Raw genomic sequence first — 12,267 nt, forward strand, 5'->3', positions numbered from 1 at the left:
CTCAAAGGTTCAACCCTATCTGGGGAAGAAAGGAGGAGATTTGCTGAGGAAACGACTATCAACTTTGCGGGGAATTTTAGGTCAATACCATATCGAATGGGAGACAACCCTGCAGGGGAATAAATACAAATAGCTGCTCAGAAACCAGGAGGAAACTCTGACCGGGAATGAATCTGATGGCGACCTGCGGGGAAACAAAATTTTGCCAAAACTATGCAAACTGCTGCAATGAAATGCCTACAACCCGAGGGAGGACAATCACAAACTCAACTGGAGAAGATGAACAACTCGGCTGGGGAAATCAACAAACACCGGGTGCTAACATGCTGTCGGGGATGAAATAGGAGTCACACCAACTGCTTGGGGAGAACCAGTAAGCTCTCCGTTTAAGGCTCCCCGCTTTCAAACCACTGTTGATATTTCTTTTTAATGAAATCGATTGCTTAAAATTAATGCTTTTATATGCTCAAGAAAAATATGATTTTGATTAAAATTTTAATTTCAAAAAATGATCATAATAAAATTTAAATCTATTTGGCTGGATTAAACAAGAGTAGAAACAATTGGATAAAAGCTCAACTTTATTTAATAGAATGGTAGTCTGTAAATGACAAGACTCCATAGATCTTTACAAAGGTTGGAAAATGGTAATTTACATGGAAAAGGGGTACATTGATTACAATGGTCACAAATCCTTCTACCTCCTCTTGATATCCACGGTGCTCTTTACTGCTAATGGAGATCAGAATCCGTCAATGTGCTCAAGAAAGTCTTCAAAACTGAATATCAACATGATTCTTTCTGTTTTTATGTCTCTAATTTATGCCTGGACCTCCCTTTCAGGTTTTGATTCCATCGAGACGCTCATTTTTGTATAAGCCTCCCTTTCGGGTCTTCATCTTAGCGAGCTGTTCTTTTCTTTTTAGGCAAAGTATTTCTTGACTGCATCTGCGTTCACAGGACGCGTGAACTCTTCATCATCCACAGTTGTAAGAATCAAAGCACCTCCTGAAAAGGCTCTCTTAACACATATGGGCCATCATAATTAGGAGTCTATTTTCCCATAGAATCTGGTTTGAGATATAGAATCTTCTTGAGCACAAGGTCACCTTGTCTGAACACATGAGGTTTGACCTTCTTATCAAAAGCTTTCTTCATCCTTTGCTGATATAACTGACCATGACACATGGCAATTAACCTCTTCTCTTCAATCAAATTCAGCTGATCAAACCTGGTCTGACACCACTCAGCTTTAGTCAACTTGGCTTCCATCAAGACACGTAATGATGGGATTTCCACCTCTACTGGGAGCACAACTTTCATGCCATAAATAAGTGAGAAAGGGGTTGCCCCTATTGAAGTGCGGATGGATGTACGATACCCGTGCAAAGAAAATGGGAGCATCTCATGCCAATCCTTATATGTCACGACCATTTTCTGAATGATCTTCTTGATGTTCTTGTTTGCAGCTTCAACAGTCCCATTCATCTTAGGTCTGTAGGGAGAAGAATTATGATGTGCAATCTTGAAGTCTTTGGAAAGAGCTTCCACCATGTTATTATTCAAGTTTGATCCATTATCAGTAATAATCTTACTTGGCACACCACAACAGCATATAATCTGATTTTTGAAAACCTTACAACAACTTGCTTGGTTACATTTGCATACGATGCCGCTTCAACCCACTTTGTGAAGTAGTCAATTGCCACCAGGATGAAACGATGTCCATTAGATGCTTTGGGCTCAATCATGCCAATCATATCAATTCCTCACATGGAGAAGAGCCATGGGGAGAAAATGACGTTTAACAGTGTCGGAGGAACGTGAATCTTATCTACATATATTTGACACTTGTGGCATTTCTTCACAAACTTGCAACAGTCAGATTCCATTGCCAGCCAATAGTAACCTACTCGGAACATCTTCTTCGCCATAGAATGTCCATTGGAATGAGTACCAAAGGAACCTTCATGGACTTCAGTCATCAACAGGTCTGCTTCGTGTCTATCCACGCGTTTGAGCAAAACCATATCTAAGTTTCTCTTGTAAAGAACATCACCATTCAGGTAGAAATTGTCGGCTAGTCTTCTCAAAGTCTTCTTATCTTTCAAAGACGCCCTAGGCGGGTAAATCTGACTTTGGAGGAAACATTTGATATCAAAATACCACGGCTTTGAAGGAGAAGAGCGATCCAAAATGCAGCGGAATTTAAAATTTCTCCTTTAGTGATCCTTACGAATGGGCATGATCTGTGATAGAATCATTACCTCTTGTGGCGATTGTAACCTTTGATGCAGATCTACGGAGCAATCATAAACGTTGAACGATGACAACGCCTCTACTCAGTCCATCCAAACTGATTCCTTCAATCTCAGTGCTAGCTGCTACGAATGAAGGCTTTGAGTGAGAGAGTGAGAGAAACGAAATTGCAACTGCACAAATGCTTCTACATAAGGGTTCTATTTATAGAACCACTTGTGTGGGCTACAAGCTAAAAAGCCTACTAAAGTGTATGTGGCCCATATCTTATAATATGCCAAACTCACTTAAGCACGTGGTACCTTACCATATTTCGTATTCTACTTAAGTACACCGTACCTAACGATGTTCTACAATTCACTTAAGGGCACCGTACATTACGATATTCCTTAGTTACTCTATCTCTCATCAATCAGTCCTTTTGTGTGTGACCCTGTAGGTTTTCGCGGCATTGGCAATTATATTAAATCACGTATTTAACATAATAAACAGTGAGCGGTATCTAGCAATACATCACTACTACCCAAGACACGAAAATGTCATGTGATCTGACAAATCCTTTTGTGATGATACTTATGTGTACAATTACCCTTTTGCCCTTACGTCTATATTGAACACAAGGCATAGACTGTGTCATCGTTGTCCAGTTCAATATTGGGCCGATAGACATTTATCCTGTTACGCGAGATGGGAAAATTCCATCTAGGTCACTCATGTCCCTTAGCATGCTTCGTGGAGTATCCATCAACTGTCTTTATGGTCATCCAGTTATGGACAATGTTTGATTAGCAATAAGGTACTCGACTCTACATCTAGGGTCCATAGTAGTTTTAGGTCGAAGGGTAGTATACACCATTATCACCATGAGAATAACTTATGACACTTTGCATAACATTCTATATAGTATTCTCATAGCGGGTCAATGCAATATAAATATTACTCTTAATATTCATACCTATGTTTAAGACTTGATAATTCCTTATCCATGATCCATGAGATGTGATCATCAGTCTATATACTCAATATTCTTAATGCTTTAATGTTATCCCACTTCACAATAAAGCTCGACTATGGATACTTTAAGAATAGTGTCCTTATGTTTAATGTGATCTCATGATTAAGTCACACTTGATACATTAAACGGACTATCTATTTTAGGGACTTTATTAGACAAATATAATAAAGAAAAAGCCTTTTATCATTAATAAATAATTCGATACAAGTACCAAAAGTATTGGCCTCTAGGGCTTACACCAACAATCTCCCACTAGCACTAGAGCCAATCAGGCATACCCCTAATCCCCATAGATCTAGTATGGCCATCATGCTTCTCCTGCGCAAGAGGCTTTGTCAGTGGGTCAACAATATTGTCAAATGTAGGTACTCTGCATATTTTCACATCTCCTCTATCTATTATCTCTCGAATGAGGTGATAACGCCTAAGTATGTGTTTGGATCGTTGGTGAGGTCTAGGTTCCTTAGCTTGTGCGATAGAACCATTGTTATCACAATAGAGACCAATGGGATCCACAGTTCTAGGAACTATGCCAAGTTCACTAATGAACTCGACCTCAATTGTAGAATCAACAACTGTATCTTGCTTTGAACTTTTCCAACTCACAACGCTACCGTGTAAGCAAAACACATAACCAGGTTGCGATCTAAAGTCATCCTTATCTGTCTGGAAGCTAGCATCGGTGTATCCAATTACAACCAGCTCTTCCTGACCTCCATATATCAAGAATGAGTCCTTAGTCCTTCTCAAATACCTAAGGATATTCTTGACATCTACCCAATGAGCATCACCAGGATCAGATTGGTACCTATTCGTTGCACTTAAAGCATACGAGACATCTGGTCAAGTACATAACATGGCATACATGATAGATCCTATTGCAGATGCATATGGAATCTTATTCATGCGATCCCTTTCTTCCTTAGTTGAAGGGGATTGTGTTTTTGATAGACACATGCCATGTTGCATAGGTATGAATCCTTTCTTGGAATCATGCATATTAAAGCGTCTCAGCACTTTGTCTATGTGCGTACTCTGACTTAGGCTAAGCAGTTTTTGTGATCTATCTCTATAGATTCTGATTCCTAATATATAGGCTGTTTCACCTAGGTCCTTCATAGAAAAGCATTTCCCCAACCAAGACTTTACTTGTTGCAGGGTAGGGACATCTTTCCAATGAGTAATATGTCATCTACATATAATACCAGGAAAACGATCATGCTCCCACTAACCTTCTTGTAAACACAAGGGTCATCTTCGTTCTTGATGAATCCACATTGTTTTACTGTTTCATCAAAATGAAGATTCTAGATTCTGGAAGCTTGCTTCAATCCATAGATTGATCTTTGTAACTTGCATATCTTTTAGGATTCTTCTGGTATGTCAAATCCTTCAGGCTGTGTCATGTACACATCCTCAAGAAGATTCCCATTAAGGAAAGAAGTTTTGACATCCATCTTCCATATTTCATAATCATGATATGCAGCGATAGCAAGTAAAATCCGAACAGATTTAAGCATTGCAACTGGTGAAAAGGTTTCATCATAGTCAACCCCATGAATTTGTTTATATCCTTTTGCAACCAGTCTTGCCTTATAGGTATGTACCTTACCATCCATGTCAGTCTTCTTTTTGAAGACCCACTTGCATCCTATAGGGTTAACTCCTACAGGAGGCTCTACTAAGGTCCAAACTTGGTTTGCGTACATGGAATCCATTTCAGATTTCATGGCTTCTAGCCACTTCTCAGACTCGGGACCAGTTATGGTCTCTTGGTAGGTCACAGGCTCATCTTGATCCATGAGTAATACATCACCTTGATTAGTTATGAGATTTCCATATCTCTCAGGTTGGTGACGTATCCTGCTTGACCTATGTTGGTCTTGTTCTACTTGAGCAGGTTACTCTTCCACAACTACTTGTGTTTCCTGCTCTAATTCCTCCATAGGTGTATCGATGCTTTTTGATTCTTGAATTTCTTCAAGCTCTACTTTCCTCCCACTGATTCCTTTGGAAATAAAATCCTTTTCTTGGAAAACTCCAATTCGAGCGACAAACACTTTGTCCTCAAAAGGATTGTATAAGTAATACCCTCTTGTTTCTTTAGGATTCCCCACAAATAAGCATTTGTCAGATTTGGGCTCAAGCTTATTTGAAATTTGTCGTTTCACATAAACTTCGCAACCCAAAATCTTCTTGTAAGACATATGTGGTTTCTTACCACTCCATATCTCATATAATGTCTTCTCAACCTTTTTGGATGGAACACGGTTAAGTGTGTAAGCTGCTGTCAATAGTGCATGTCCTCAAAAGGAGTTTGGAAGATCGGCGTGACTCATCATGGATCGGACCATGTCTAACAGGGTTCGATTTCTTCTCTCAGATACACCATTCCATTGGGGTGTTCCAGGAGGAGTAAGTTGGGATATGATCCCACACTCTTTCAGATGGTCATCAAACTCTAGGCTTAAATACTCACCACCTCAATCTGATCGAAGAGTTTTAATATTCTTACCTAGTTGGTTTTGTACTTCATTCTTGAATTCCTTGAACTTTTCAAAGGACTCTGATTTGTGTTTCATTAAATACACATAACCATATCTATTGAAATCATCAGTAAATGTGATGAAGTACTGAAAACCTCCTTTGGCCGGTATGTTCAGTGGTCCACATACATCAATATGTATGAGGCCCAAAAGATCATTAGCTCTTTCACCTTTTCTTGTGAATGGAGACTTTGTCATCTTTCCAATTAAATAAGATCTGCATGTCTCATATGATTCACAATCAAAAGAGTCAAAGAGTCCATCTTTATGGAGTTTGGAAATGCGTTTCTCATTTATGTGGCCTAATCGACAATGCCAAAGGTAAGTTGGATTTAACTCATTAGGTTTCATCCTTTTAGTATTAATGTTATAAATAGGCATTTCAAGATCAAGGACATATAGTCCATTGTTCATTTGTGTTGTAGCATAGAATATATCATTCAAATAAATTGAGCAACAATTGTTCTTTATTATAAATGAAAAACCAAACTTGTCCAAACAAGAAACATAAATAATATTCCTGCTAATTGCAGGTACATAATAACAGTTCTCTAACTTAATTATTGAACCACTAGGTAAAGTTAATACATAAGTTCCTACGGCTAAAGCAGCAAGCTTTGCTCCATTGCCAACTCGTAGGTCAACTTCACCTTTTTCCAAATCTTTACTCCTTTTTAGCCCCTGCACATTGGTACAAATGTGAGAACCGCATCCAGTATCTAATACCCATGATGCAGAAGTAGATAAATTCATTTCAATAACAAAAATACCTGAAGTTGAAGTCTCTACTCCATTCTTCTTATCTTCCAGGTACTTTGGGCAGTTTCTCTTCCAGTGTCCGGTCTTACCGCAATGGAAGCAGGTGCCTTCCTTTGCTATGCCTCCACTAGGCTTCAAAGCAGCAACAATGGGTTTGGGTTTGGAAACAACCTTGCCTTTCCCTTTATCACCCTGCTTGGTGGATATTTTGTTCTGTCTCTTTCCATTTCCGATCATCAGAATGGACTCCCCTTTTGACTTCAGATTCTGCTCAGCAGTTCTTAACATGACTAGCAGTTCAGGAAGAGATTTGTCCATATCATTCATATTGAAATTTAGGACAAATTGACTGAATCTATCTGGAAACGATTGCAAGATCAAATCAGTCGCAAGTTCCTTTCCGAGGGGAAAACCCAACCTCTCAAGGTTTTCCACATACCCAATCATCTTAAGCACATGGGGACCTACATGGACTCCCTCAGCTAACTTGCCTTGAAAAAGGGCTTTTGAAACTTCAAACCTTTCATGCCTTGCTTTCTCTTGATAGAGCATCTTTAGGTGTTCGATCATATCGAACCTTGCCATGTTCTCATGTTGCTTTTGCAATTCTGAGTTCATGGTAGCTAGCATGAGACAAGCAGTTTCATTGGCATCATCGACATGCTTCTTATAAGCATCTCTTTTTGCCTTAGGTGCAGAACTAGGAGGTTCCTCTTAAGGAACAGGTTTCTCCAAGACATACAACTTTCTATCATGTTTGAGGATAATCCTCAAATTTCGGTGTCAATCCAGAAAATTTGTCCCAGACAATTTTTCCTTGTCAAGGATTGATCGCAAAATGTTGTTAGAGGTGTTTGTTGTCATGGTAATCTATATGAAAATAATAAAAATATAAGTATCAATAACATATTTAATTAGGCCTTTAATTAAATATGCTCCCACTATTTTACTCAAAATAAATGATCCTCACCATTTGATTCGGAAAATCCCGTTGGAAGATTTTCTAGTGGGTTGAGATCCACATTTCACTTTGTTTTAAATCCGCGTAGGCGGATTACACAAAACTAGGTTATTTAGGTAGGAACTCCTTCCAATTGTATCTAATACAATTCTCGAATATTTTAGTTGGGTGAATAACTCCTTACTCCAATCCATCACATGGATCATTTCCAACTCTTGCTTCTAAACATATATAATCTTATTATAATTTGTTTAGTTAAGTTTGACCCATTGTTTTAGCAATTGGATATTACAATTATCCCATCGCACCTTACTAATATAGAACATGCACCTCCCATAGGTGAAACCTACATTATTCGATACTAGTCTTGATGAATGCTAAAACTTGGAAAGCATAAACTTAATATTTAATTTGAGGGAATTTGCAATTATTCTGATCTCACCGGCTTATTTATCATATAAATCGTCTCTCACATGCATCAACATACATTCACATGCATCAACATACATAATGAAACAGTTATGGCCCCTAGCGCAATTGTTCTCCCAAGCCAATGAGAGAACCTAAGCTAACCTAATAACGATCTAAGCTTCTCTAAGCAAGATCTTCAAGGTTGTCCTCCTTTGATATTGAATTCTTCTCTTTCTTCATAACATTACATTACATAAAAGAAACTAGTTTTACATATGAGGGGGTGAGATGGGAAAAGAAGTTACATTAAGAGATTAAAAGAGAGGCACGATACGCAGGTCATATTTTAAACACCAAAAACAAAATAAAGGAAAACTAAGGCCATAACCAATCACCACAAGACAAATATAATAAACACATTATTATTATTAATTTTAATTCTTTTAATTAGTTAAAACCAAATTAAATTTCGGCGACCAATCACACTACGCAGAGTTAGCCGGGGGTCCACTGCCCGGTCAACCGAAATTTTTAATGAACAATTCATTTGAAATCGACGTCGTTTTTCGCATCAACACTTGATACTTTAAAGCAAAACTCTTGCGCAGTCACAATCCTAATCGCATAACTCTTTGACAACACAACCCTTGTGTCGTCATTAACCCTAATCGCATCACTCTTTGACAACAGAACCCTTGCATCGTCATTAACCCTATTGCACCAATTTCAGACCGTCAAACACATCTCGATTGTTGATTCAGTATGATTGATCAACACGTCATTGCTTCACCATACTAATGTTGGATCAAGAAGCAAATGACCATTGATCTCTCAAAGGAAAACAACCCTTAAGTGTTTGAATGAACGAAACAGAAATAGTATATCATATATACCATATTTTGCATCAGGATTACTTATATCATATATATAACTTGATCGATCTCAATTACATAACCTGTGGACGATCGATGTATCGCTGCTTCACCATACTAATGTCGGATTCTGAAGCATAGTCAACATCAATCATCCAAATCATACACACATGATGCCAAATTTAATTACTCGTTTATTCTTTGATTCATTCTGTCTTTTAATCAAATTAATACAGAAAATACATAAAATAAACAGCTATCAGATGCATGGTTTCGTAAGTGGCTTTGATACCACTGAAGGAGAAGAGTGATCCAAAACGCATCGGAATTTAAAAATTCTCCTTTAGTGATCCTTACGAATGGGCATGATCAATGATAGAATAGTTACCTCTTGTGGCGATTGTAACCTTTGATGCAGATCTATGGAGCGATCACGAACGTTGAACGATGACAACACCTCTACTCAGTCCACACGAATAGATTCCTTCAATCACAGTGCTAGCCGCTACGAACGAAGGCTTTGAGTGAGAGAGAGAGAGAGAATCGAAATTTCAACTGCACAAATGCTTCTACACAAGGGTTCTATTTATAGAACCACTTGTGTGGGCTGTAAGCTAAAAAGCCCACTCAAGTGTATGTGGCCCATATCTTATAATATGCCAAAATCACTTAAGTGCGTGGTACCTTACCATATTTCGTATTCTACTTAAGTACACCGTACCTTACGATGTTCTACAATTCACTTAAGGGAACCGTACATTGCGGTATTCCTTAGTTACTCTATCTCTCATCAATCCGTCCTTTTGTGTGTGACCCTGTAGGTTTTCGCGGCATTGGCAATTATATTAAATCACGTATTTAACATAATAAACAGTGAGCGGTGTCGCATTACGCGAAAAACTGGCGGGAAAACGAAACAACAGAGCCGCCACCGTGCGTTATTTATCCCGAAAGAGGGAAAGGAAACGCTCGAAGTAAACCTGGAAAAGACATGGTCTCGCGACCAGAGAACGATAGGATCGGGAGTCGGTTATGCGAAGGGAAGGTATTAGCACCCCTACGCATCCGTCGTACTCGACGGGATCCACGCTAAAAAAGAATAGAAGAAAGGTTGCTAAAAACTGCTCAAACACTGCACACACACCGGAAGGAAACACAGAAAGGACGGAAGAAACGGACTCGGCAGGATATCGCATCCTGGGCCTACGTAGTTTGTCAGATATAAACATCAGAGTCGACGTAGTTCGGGAACAGGGGAAACGTGCTCGCTAGGATGTCGCATCCTATGCATACATATCTTCTCTAACCGGAGAAGAATCAGAGCACTCGTAGCTCGGCTAACGCACGCCAAACAAAACCCACACAGGAAACCGACTGCCAATCGCTGGACTTACGTCAGACTCCAGCCAAACAGGCAAACATGGAAACCGAATGCCAATCGCTGGACTTACATCAGGCTTCGAACCAACAAACACACACAGGAAACCAACTGCCAATCGCTGGACTTACGTCAGACTCCAACACACAACCACACACAGGAAACCGACTGCCAATCGCTGGACTTATGTCAGACTCCAACACACAACCACACACAGGAAACCGATTGCCAATCGCTGGACTTATGTCAGACTCCAAACACACAAAAGGAAAAAGAAAAAAAAGGGCGCCCGGAGAGATCAGCTCATCTCCTGCCTACGTACCTCATCTGGTATGAGGATCAGGGCGACGTAGTTCCCCTAACAGGGAAAGAACTTCTAACCTAACCAGAGACAAGGGAGGATAACAGACTACTAGGGAGACTACTGTAAGACCCCAATTTTGTCCCTAAGATCCCTCATGGCATCATATCATAGCCTCAAGGATCATTGTGCACCTTGCCTACCTCCTTGTGGGTGGGTTGTATCTTGAGTGTGTTGCTTGATCACCAAGCATGTTTTGCATATGTATATCATTGCTTTTCATTTGTTTACTAACCAAAAGTACAAAAATATTGTCATCTAACCTTATTACTTGCAGATGAAGCAACATTAGGTCAAGCCAGTCAAAGGCATTCATTGAGCAATAGATGGTGGCCATTCTTGAGAATTTGGGCACCATGATCATTCATAAGAGATTCATATGAGTTGTGATATCATTTGGAATCAAGATCTCAAGTGGTAGAGGCTTGAAATTCATCAGAACATGGCTCAGTCAACCAAAACCCTAGCAAAGTCAATTGTGGTCAACTGTGCATTTAATCAGGGATTTGAAGGTGGGAGATGGTTACAAAGACCTCATTCATGTCCATACAAGTCTCATATAACATGTCAAACATCAACATTGAAGGATTTGAGGTCAGATGAAAAGTTTCCAAAAATAGCAAGTGACCTGTAATTTCAAACTGCCAAAAATGGAAAGGTCTTCTCCTCAAGATTACATGTCCAAGCAAGCTTCAAATCAAATTTTGTCCAACATGAAAGTTGAAGATCTTGCTCTCACCTTTCCAAAAAGTCCAAGAACATCCATTTCTCATGTGTGGTTGGCAAGTTATGATCAAATCATTGTCAAGGAATTTTGAACTTCAACAAGGCATAACTTTTGCATCAAAAGGCCAATTCATGTGATTCTTTTTTGAGCAATTTTCTCTTGATCCCCACTATCATGATCATGCATCACATTTCATTAAAACTCATCACAAAAAAGTGCATTTTTCACTTGACTTCATTTTGAATTTTGGTGGGAAAAGGTGATTTTGAAAAATGGGCATTATTTTCACTCCAAACCAATTGCCATTGCCTCAAAACAGAATTTGCAACTTGTTTCAAGCCAAATTCGCACTGTTCCATTGCATGGCATTACATGAGGGCATTTTGGCCAAATTGCAAAACATGCTCATTTCACTTAATCCATTGCATTGTTGCTAATCATGATTAAGAAGCTTCATTAACAGGTGGTATTTAAGCATAATCTTAACAGAATTCAGTAACAACAACATCATAATTTCAGATCCAAAACTTTTTCATCTCAAATTCTCTCAAATTTTTTCAACTCTTTCCATCGAATTTCTTGATTTCTCTTGCTTGCTTCTTGTTCTAATCATCATCTGCAGGCATTGTGAAGATCTGTTGAAGCAAGATTGTGAGGAATTCTTGAAGATCGTGACTGTTGAAGCATTGCACCTTCCATGGCAGTTGGAGATTTTATCGTGTTCAAGCACTGTTGAGCTGTTTTCTTGCACTCATTCATCTTCCTAATCAGCATAGAACACCTGTTTTCATCTTTGAGGACATGAGGAGCACGATTCCAGTTCTGCACATTCATAGAGGTTAGAATTCAATTGCTCCGATTCTCAAAATTATGATGTGTATCTGGTAGATCCTCCATTGCTGAGCATAATGAACTTTAGATCTAGTGATTTCATGCAGTTTTGAGAAAGTTAGGTTGATTTTAAGTTTGGTTGTGAAA

This window comes from Lathyrus oleraceus, chromosome 6 (genome assembly GCF_024323335.1).
Source record: "Lathyrus oleraceus cultivar Zhongwan6 chromosome 6, CAAS_Psat_ZW6_1.0, whole genome shotgun sequence".
Taxonomy (NCBI): Eukaryota; Viridiplantae; Streptophyta; class Magnoliopsida; order Fabales; family Fabaceae; genus Lathyrus; species Lathyrus oleraceus.